This window comes from Bison bison, unplaced genomic scaffold (genome assembly GCF_000754665.1).
Source record: "Bison bison bison isolate TAMUID 2011002044 unplaced genomic scaffold, Bison_UMD1.0 scf7180017864293, whole genome shotgun sequence".
In the NCBI taxonomy this organism is placed as follows: Eukaryota; Metazoa; Chordata; class Mammalia; order Artiodactyla; family Bovidae; genus Bison; species Bison bison.
In genome coordinates this window covers 2,846,555-2,856,376 of record NW_011494865.1, presented here as the reverse complement: position 1 = coordinate 2,856,376, position 9,822 = coordinate 2,846,555, and the positions used below count along the sequence as shown (strand labels likewise).

The window sequence follows — 9,822 nt, the reverse complement described above, 5'->3', positions numbered from 1 at the left end:
GCATATCTGAGGTTATTGATATTTCTCCCAGCAATCTTGATTCCAGCTTGTGTTTCTTCCAGTCCAGCGTTTCTCATGATGTACTCTGCATATAAGTTAAATAAACAGGGTGACAATATACAGCCTTGACGAACTCCTTTTCCTATTTGGAACCAGTCTGTTGTTCCATGTCCACTTCTAACTGTTGCTTCCTGACCTGCATACAAATTTCTCAAGAGGCAGATCAGGTGGTCTGGTATTCCCATCTCTTTCAGAATTTTCCACCGTTTATTGTGATCCACACAGTCAAAGGCTTTGGCATAGTCAATAAAGCAGAAATAGATGTTTTTCTGGAACTCTCTTGCTTTTTCCATGATCCAGCAGATGTTGGCAATTTGATCTCTGGTTCCTCTGCCTTTTCTAAAACCAGCTTGAACATCATGAAGTTCACAGTTCACATATTGCTGAAGCCTGGCTTGGAGAACTTTGAGCATTACTTTACTAGCGTGTGAGATGAGTGCAATTGTGCAGTAGTTTGAGCATTCTTTGGCATTGCCTTTGGGATTGGAATGAAAACTGACCTTTTCCAGTCCTGTGGCCACTGCTGAGTTTTCCAAATTTGCTGGCATGGAATACTATTCACCCATAAAAAGAAAACAGTGACATCCGCAGCAATATGGATGCAACTAGAGATTATCATACCAAGTGAAGGAAGTCAGAAAGACAAATACCACATGATAGCATTTATATATCGAATCTGTGAAACAGAAACAGAGTCCTACAGACATAGAGAACAGGCTGGTGGCTGCCGAGGGGGAGGCGAGGTGGGGGAGGGATGGAGTGGGAGGTCGGGATTAGCAGACGCAAGCTTCTATGTATAGGATGGATAATGACAAGGTCCTGCTGTACAGCACAGGGAATGTAGTCAGTATCCTATGATAAGCCATGATGGAGAAGGATATTTTTTAAAAAGAATGTGTGTGTGTGTGTGTGTGTGTGTGTAACTACTGAATCACTGCTGTATAGCTATTAACACAACAGTATAAATCAACTATACCTCAACGAAAAAGAAAAAAGAAAAAAAAAGATGAGGCAGACTCCAGGCTGAGGCAGAGCAAGTGACAGAGAAGACGAGGTGTGCAGCTTTGTGGGAACAGCCCCGCCCAGCCTGGCTGAGGGCTTCGCTGACCTCGTCCCAACTTCCCTCCAAAGGCTCTGTGCAACATCTAAAGCTACTGGTTACTTTCAAGGCTCAAAGACTGGGCACCTGAATGGTGAAACGGGGAATGACACTCTGGGGTGTGGACCAGGAGGATCAGGGAATTAATACAGAAACGGATGTTAGTGCCCTGTTACGGGCGAGGCTCTCGGAGGGTCACTGCCACGGAGCCCACACACAGCTGGCAAATGTGTGACTGTATGTCAGGCACTGGGGGTCTTCCCACTACATCCCAGCCTCCTGGACAAAGGTCAGAGGAGGCTCCAGTGGAAACAGCCCAGCCCTCGGGCTCATTCTCCTCTGGTCTCCAGCTGGATCCTTCTCAGAACTCCCAGGCTCCTGCATCTTCTTGGCTGGGCCCTTTCAGTTACCAGCCTCTACTAGCTGGGTGGGCAGGGCTCCATCCTGCCTCCCGCAACAAGGCCGGCGGCATTTCCCGCCCCATATGTGATGACGCCTAAGATTCCAACCCCCACCCAACCCTCCATCCTAGGCTCTAGGCTCCGAGACTCCAGCGCCCATCTCCACCCGGATGTTTGACGGGTATGGCAAACATACCACGTCCAGGGCCACCTCTTGATTCCCCCACCACCCTTGGCCACTTTCACTTCGTAAATGTCAACTCTCTTCTGCTAGTTCCTCACCCCAGCCACCCTGGGGCCAGCCTGACTCCTCTCTTTCCCTCCTGTCCACATTGACCCAGTGGCAAATCCTGTCTGCTCTATTTTCAGGATACATCCAGAATCTGACTGCTGCTCACAGCACGGCCCCACCCAGCCATTATCTCCTCTCGCCTCGGTGACCACATCATTCCTTGCCTGGCCTGATGGCTTCTTTTCTGGTCCTGTCATTATTCACAACAGCCTCGGATGGCTCCCACTCCACTCCAAGTCCACAGTCAGAGTCCTCCTTTGACTGTCCTCCTTGCCCCACGACCTCACCTCTGGTGCTCTCCCCCTGTTCATTCTGCTCCCACTACACTGGCTTCCCTGGCGCTTTTCCAGCAGGTGCTGCCTCAGGGCCTTTGCACTTGCTGTTTCTGCCTCCTGACTCAGCCCCCCAGGTCTCCATGCTGTCAAACTATCTTTGTGGCCTTCTCCAACCACACATGACACAACCCCAGCAAGCCCCTTCCCCTACACGTCTTCTGGGTGGTCATTTCTCCAGAGTAATGACCATCTGACATATATACGTTTGTCATAGCTTTCCTGCCAGAAGCAACCATCTTCTAATTTCATGGCTGCGGTCACCATCTTCAGTGATTTTAGAGCCCAAGAGGAGGAAATCTGTCCCTGCTCACACCTTTTCCCCTTCTTTTTGCCATGAAGACGACTGCTTCTTGGAAGGAAAGCTATGGCAAACCTAGACAGTGTGTTAGAAAGCAAAGACATCACTTTGTTGACAAAGATCCATATAGTCAAGGCTATGGTCTTTCCACTAGTCATGTATGGACGTGAGAGCTGGACTATAAAGAAGGCTGAGCACTGAAGAATTGATGTTTTTGAACTGTGGAGCTGGAGAAGACTCTTGAGAGTCCCTTGGACAGCAAGGAGATCAAACCAGTTAATCTTAGAGGAAATCAACCCTGAATATTCACTGGAAGGACTGATGCTGAAGCTGAAGCTCTAATACTTTGGCCCCCTGATGCAAAGAGCTGACTCACTGGAAAAGACCCTGACGCTGTGAAAGACTGAAGGCAGAAGGAGAAGGGGATGACATGATTGGATGGCATCACCAACTCAAAGGACATGGACTTGGGCAAACTCCGCGAGATGGTAAAGGATAGGGAAGCCTGGTGTGCTGCAGCCCACGGGGTCGTGAAGCGTTGGACATGACTTGACAACTGAACAGCAACAACACACATACACGTTCATTTGCGGTCCAAAGGGCAGGGACTTCGTTTTATTCACTGTTGAACTATCTGAGTCTGAAAAGGTACACGCAGTAGGTACACAGTAAGAATTTGTTGGGTGGGATGGATGAAACGGACAGATACATGGAGGACTCTTCCTTCCCACTCTCGCTGCTCCAGGCCCACCATGACTTCAGGCCGACCCCCCGCCCCAGCCCAGCTGAGGCTGAGGCAGCTGAGCTTCTTCCTGGAACTCTGACAGATCCTGGGGAGAACTGAGTGTACCTTTTAGTGTTTAGATTAATTTTAATCTCTTTATTTGCACCTACTTTGAAAGCAATACTAATCGCTTATATTTAAAATCTCCCGTAATAAATGTACCTGCGTAGAAAGCAGCTGCTTAAATGTCTCTGTAATTTTCTCATCATGTTTTCTTGGTTTTCTAGTCAAAACAATAGCTTTAATCACAGGGGTTCTACATATATTAAGAAATAAAAAGATTTTCCCCCCTTTGTTCTGAATCATTGTTTATAATTACCAATTGATCAAGTTAGTATTTGTACTTGACTCATATCATCCTTCTTGGGTTGAAGAAAGAATGAAGAAGGGAAATTACTTTTGACTTGATGGCGTAGAGCACCGACTACATACTTGATTGTTTTATAAGCACTGCGTCAGTCCCCTCTGCCATGCTGTGAGGTCTGAGTTACGGGCTCCATTTTATGGATGAAGAAATATGAGTGCAGAGAAGAACATAAATTGCCCGAGGCCATGTAGCTAAGAGAGAGACTGGGGATCTGAGCCCAGGGCTGCCCCACTCTTTACAGTTTTTTGTTTTTGGATATTCAGATAGTCAAACTACAGTCCCCACTAAAGTGCAGGATAAATAAATAAATATCCCCCCATATCTGGGCTGCTCTGAGGCAGCCGCACTGAGACTCAGTCTTTCCAGATACCTCAGGTTCAGCTTCAGACACTGCAAGAGAGCACTGCAATGGAGCAAGTTACACGATTGTTGTGGTTGCCCGTAAATAATTCATGTTTACACAATACTGTAGTCCATTTATGTGTGCAATAGCATTAGGTCTTAAAACAATGTACATACCTTAATTAAAAAACACTTCCTTGCTGAAAAATGCTAACCCCCATCTGAGCCTTCAGTGAGTCGTAATCTTTTTGTAAGAGTAACACGAAAGATCACTGATCACAAATCACCACGGCAGATATAATCAGCATAAACAAGTTTGAAATATGGTGAGAACTACCAAAATATGCCACAGAGACAGGAAATGAGCAAAAGCTGTTGGAAAAATGAGGCTGACTTGCCTAAGGCGGGGTTGCCACAAACCTTCAAGAGTGGGGAAAAGCAAAACAAATCAAAACCTGCGAAGCTCAATAAGATGTGTGCCTGTATTTCTTCTCTCAGAAGGGGCCCCCGTGCCTAGAGGTAGTCACGCCCCTCCCGCTGCCTCCACAGAGCCCTGCAGACACAGATGGCAGTGGGGCGGGGCGGGGGCGCCTGCCCCTGCCTTGCAATATTTCAAACTTGTTTATGCTGATTATATCTGCCGTGGTGATTTGTGATCAGTGATCTTTCGTGTTACTGTTGTGAAAAGACTGCGACTCATTGAAGGCTCGGGGTGTCCTGCCAGGGCCAGGTAGTACGGATTCTGAAAACCAGCCGAGGCAGCTGCGTGAAGCGGAGAAAGCCCAGACCTGGTGTCTGCCCGACCCCGCTGGCTGCGCCAACGATGGTCCCTCCCTGGCCACAGAAGCCTGCAGAGCTGGGGCCCAGAGTCTGATGAGGAAGCCACCCAGAGAGCCCACGTGCCCAGTGAAGGGGGGAGAGCTGGTTTTCAAAGGCTGCTCCTGGGTCTCAGGCTGGAATCTAGAGGCCTCACCATGACCCCTGAAGCCCTGGCTTAGACCCTGACTTCGTCACTACCACCTGCCCGCCCTGGCCCATGGCCCCCACCCTCCAGCTCCACGCCTCCCTCCTTTCTTCCCCCCACCCTCTTTGGTTGGCTGACTCCTAGTCATCCTCCTCATGCAACACACACCTCTCCAATCCCAGACCAGCCGAGGCTCCCGTGTGGCACCCACAGGCATAACTGGAACCCTTCCCTGGGTAACGGGGTCACAGTTGCTCTAATGGTGGCAGTGCCAAGGGGCCACCCCCATAACACCCACCCCCAACAATGTAAAGATGAGTCAGACCCCTCCACTGACTGGGCGTCCTGACCTCCAGCTGAGCCTCCAGGCTGACACGAAGCCCCTGAGGACAGACTGCTGGTGGTGTCTTCCTAAAGCCCAGAATGGGGCCTGGGAGACACAGAGGAGGCTCAATAAGTAGCTTTAAATAAAGGACTTAATCTCAAGGCAGGGTGACTGCGAGTCTCCTTCCCATCCCTGCACCCTTGATATGGCTGCATGGAAATCTGACAAAATGAATTAAATCAAAAAGGTGAGAAGGACATTAGAGATTGACAAAAGGTTCAATACAGCAAGAAGCAATAATGATTATAAACACTGCTCCCCCCCGCCCCAATAATGGAGCAAAATACATGAAGCAAATATTGATAGGCTCAAAGGGAGAAATAGAAACAGACAGATGGAGATTTCAATACTCCAACTCTCAACAGTGGACAGAAGCACCAGAGGGAAGATAAGAAAAAAAGGAGACATAACACAATAAACCAATTAGAGATAACAGGTGTACACACATGCTTCTCAAAGCCACAAGGGACATTACCCAGGATAGATCACACATTAGGCCACAAACCAAGGCTCAATGGATTTTTTAAAGATCAATTTTATATGGACTATCTTCTCCAATCACAAGAGGATGAAGTTAGAAATCAGTAACAGAAGGAAAACTGGAACCAAATTAAACACACTCTTAAACAACAACTGGATCAAAGAGAAAAAATCACAAGTGAAATTAGAAAATACTTCAACAGGAATGAAAGCAAAATCTCAATATACCAAAACCTATGGATGCAGGGAAAACATTGCTAAGGTGGAAATTTCTAGCTATAAATGATTGTATTAAAAAAACAACCACCGAAGATGTGAAATCAGAACTCTTATTTTATGACTTTGGGAACTGGAAACAGAGCAAAGCAAACCCAAAGTTAACAGGGAGAAGAAAATAAGGATGAGAACAGAGAATACAGAGGAAATTTAATAGAGGAAATTAATAAAACCAAAAATTGGTTCTTTGTAAAGATCAACAAAATGGACAAATCTTTGTCTTGATGGACTAAGAAAAAAGAGGAATGACTCAAATTATTAAAATCAGGGATAAAAATGTGGACCTCATTATTGATTCTGCAGAAGTAAAAAGGATTATAAAAGTGCTGTGAACAACTGCATGCCAACAAATTGGATAACATAACTGAAATGGACAAATCCTTAGAAACAAAAATCCTATCAAGACTGAACATATGAGAGAAACAGGAAATCCAAATAGATGCATTGCTTAGTAAGGAAAATGAATCGGTAATCAAAAATTTCCTGTCAAAGGAAAGGCCTGGACCTGATCGCCTTGCTGATGAATTCTGCCAAATATTTAAAGAATGAATGTCAGTACTTTTTAAACTTTTTCAAAAAACAGAAGAGGGAGGCAACACTTCTTAACTCATTCTATGAGGCCAGTATTGCCCTGACGCAAAGCCAGACAAAGACACTGTAGAAAAAGTACAGACTCAAATCCCTGGAGAATATTAATGCAAAAACTCTCAATAAAACACTAGCAAACCAAATTCAGAAGCTTATTATAAGGATTATCTACTATGACCAAGTAAGACTTATTCCTGGAATGCAAGGATGGCTCAACATACCAAAGTTGATCACTGTAACAGCACACAAATAAGGTGAAAAATGGATCATCTCAATTGATGCAGGAAAGTATCTGACAAAATTCAATGTTCTTGCACAACATACCCTTGCATCCTTGTCTTCTGGAGCACAGCCCTGTGCTGACTGAACAGCAGGGACTTCTAGTGCATTGGTCTCACTCAACCTCCCTTAGCAAGAGGAGGGAACTACAACTGCGCCCGTTTTATAAAGGAGGTAACTGAGGCCCGGAGAGGTTAACACATCATTGACCAGAGACATATTAATATGTCTTTCGTTACCTGAATGTTATTGACTGGACTGTTTCAATATCCACTTACATAACAAATCACCAGCCACAGGAGTTAATCTCTGCAAAACTCCCCTGGTCAATAATGAGTTAAGTGACTCACCCCAGATTTACACATCTATCAACCAACAGAGGAGGTGGTCCATGCTCTGACACCATGTCCGTGCTCCGGATAATAATAATTGCAGCAGCAGCAAGGAAGATGGCAAAAGCATATAGCACATTTACCACGGCCTACACAGTGCTCTTGGAGAAGGCGCTGGCACCCCACTCCAGTGCTCTTGCCTGGAAAACCCCATGGACGGAGGAGCCTGGTGGGCTGCAGTCCATGGGGTCACACAGAGTCGGACACGACTGAAGAGACTTAGCAGCAGCAGCAGCAGCAGCACACAGTGTTCCAGATGTAAGCAGCACTACAACCAAACAAGCATTGTGCTACTATTAACTGCACTTTACAGACAAGGAATCTGAGACTCAGAGAGGTGAAGTAACTTGTTCAAGGTCTGACGGGTGGCCAGGGATAGGGTCCAGGCTGGAACCCGACCTGGCTCCCAGGCCCATGCTCTTGGTTACTGCCCTACACTGCCTGCTGAGATGGGACCCAATCTCCCTCTTTTTTTCATGCATATGTTCTTTTTTGTTGTTGTTGCTTTTACATTGTATTTATTTTTAATTGAAGTATAATTGCTTTACAGTATTGTGTTGGTTTCTGCCAAACATCAACATGAACCAGCCATAGGTATACGTATATGGCCTCCCTCCCCACCCCACCCCACCAGGTTGTTACAGAGCCCTGGTTTCGAGTTCCCTGAGTCAGCAAATTCCCCTTGGATATCTAATTTACGTATGGCAACGTATGTTTCCATGTTACTCTCTCCATACATTCCCCCCGCTCTTTCCTCCCCGCCTCCACGTCTTTAACACTCTGAATTCTGAAGCCCTCCTTCCTAGGATTAACTGCGCCTGAGGTCACTGCCGGCAACTGCACAGTGCAGAGGTCGGCAAGCTCTCGTGAAGGGCCAGATGGTAAGTATTTTGAGCCATAGAGTCAGGCAGTCTCTGCAACCACTCACCTGCCAGTGCAGTGTGAGAGCGGGCACAGACAGGAAGTGACAGATGGGCGTGGCTCTGTCCCAGCAGAACTTTATCCATGAGGACAAGCAGCGGGGGGGTGAATAGCACTGAAACATGCACACTGCCATACTTGACATCGATGACCAGTCCAAGTTTGATGCAAGAAACAGGGCACTCAAAGCCGGTGCGCTGGGACGACCCAGAGGGATGGGATGGGGAGGGAGGTGGGAAGGGGGTTTGGGATGGGGGACACAGGTACACCTGTAGCTGATTCATGTCAATGTATGGCAAAACCCACCACAGTATTGTTAAGTAATTAGCCTCCAATTAATTTTTAAAATGTGGTAAACATGAGAAAAATTAAAATTAGTTTCCATGCACATAATATTACAGATTACAGAATAAACAAAGCCCTCCTCCAACTTAAAAAAAAAACAAACCAAGCAGCAAGCCAGATCTGGCCCCTGGGCTACATAGTCTGTGAACATCTAGTTTAGGTAACATGCGTGCTGTGTGCTCAGTCGCGTCGGACTCTTTGCAACCCTATGGACTGTAGCCCACCAGGCTCCTCTTTCCATGGGATTTTCCAGGCAAGAATAATGGAGTGGGTTGCCATGCCCTCCTCCAGAGGATTGAACCCGCATCTCCTGTGTTGCAGGCAGATTTTACCCACTGAGCCACCTGGGAAGCCCCTCCTTGATTTTTGGATGTCAGCAATGGTGGGATGCACCTTTCATAGTCAATCACATCTTTCTGGAACAACAGGAACAAAAACCAACAAGGCAGCATTAAATGTACTGGTCCATTAAAAGTCCTTTTAATTTCATGCAGCCATCTTAGACACTGTTGGTGAAACTTCAGCCTTTGGGGAAAGCAATCTTGCGTGTGTGTGTGTGTGTGTGCGTGTACACACTAGCGTACTCAGTCATGTCTGACTCTTTTTGATCCCATGACCTGTAGCCCACTAAGCTCCTCTATCCATGGGATTTCCCAGGCACGAATATTGGAACGGGTTGCCATTTCCTCCTCCAGGGGATCTTCCTGACCCAGGGATTGAACCTGCATCTCTTGCACCTCCTGCATCAGCAGATGGATGCTCTACCACTGTGCAACCAGGGAAGCCCTAGTTGAGGCAATATTGGGGCCACTTCTGAACCACCCACTCTCCTTTATTTGGAGGTGACAAGACAGGTAAAGGCCATACTCTGGGCTCTGAGAACAGAAGAAAACAACCTGACCTTTGCTTTCTGTATGCACAGATCCCAGAGGAAACAGGCTCCTCAGTCTGCTTCAAACCAGCACTCTGTAAAAAGCCCCGGCTGGCAGAGGCCCTCATCACCTGCTCTGACTGGAGCGAACACTGCTCTCAGGACATGCCGTCTACAGGAGGGCAAAGTCCTGCTCTGAGACAGCAGGCCCTAGAGCCACTGAGCCAGAGAGCGGGGTGGTATTTTATCAGCCCACGAGCTGGATGGGAGCAGCCCCGGGGGATGGAGGCAGGTGGGGGCAGGCTGGAAGGGTGACTGTGCCCCTGGCGTGTGGCAGCCCGGG

General features: G+C 47.2%; 1 protein-coding gene across 1 annotated transcript in view; it reads right to left on the bottom strand.

The window, feature by feature from the left end:
- Nucleotides 1-9,822, bottom strand: part of SNX29 (sorting nexin 29) — a 576,571-nt gene that overhangs the window by 35,577 nt on the left and 531,172 nt on the right. The window lies entirely within an intron of this gene.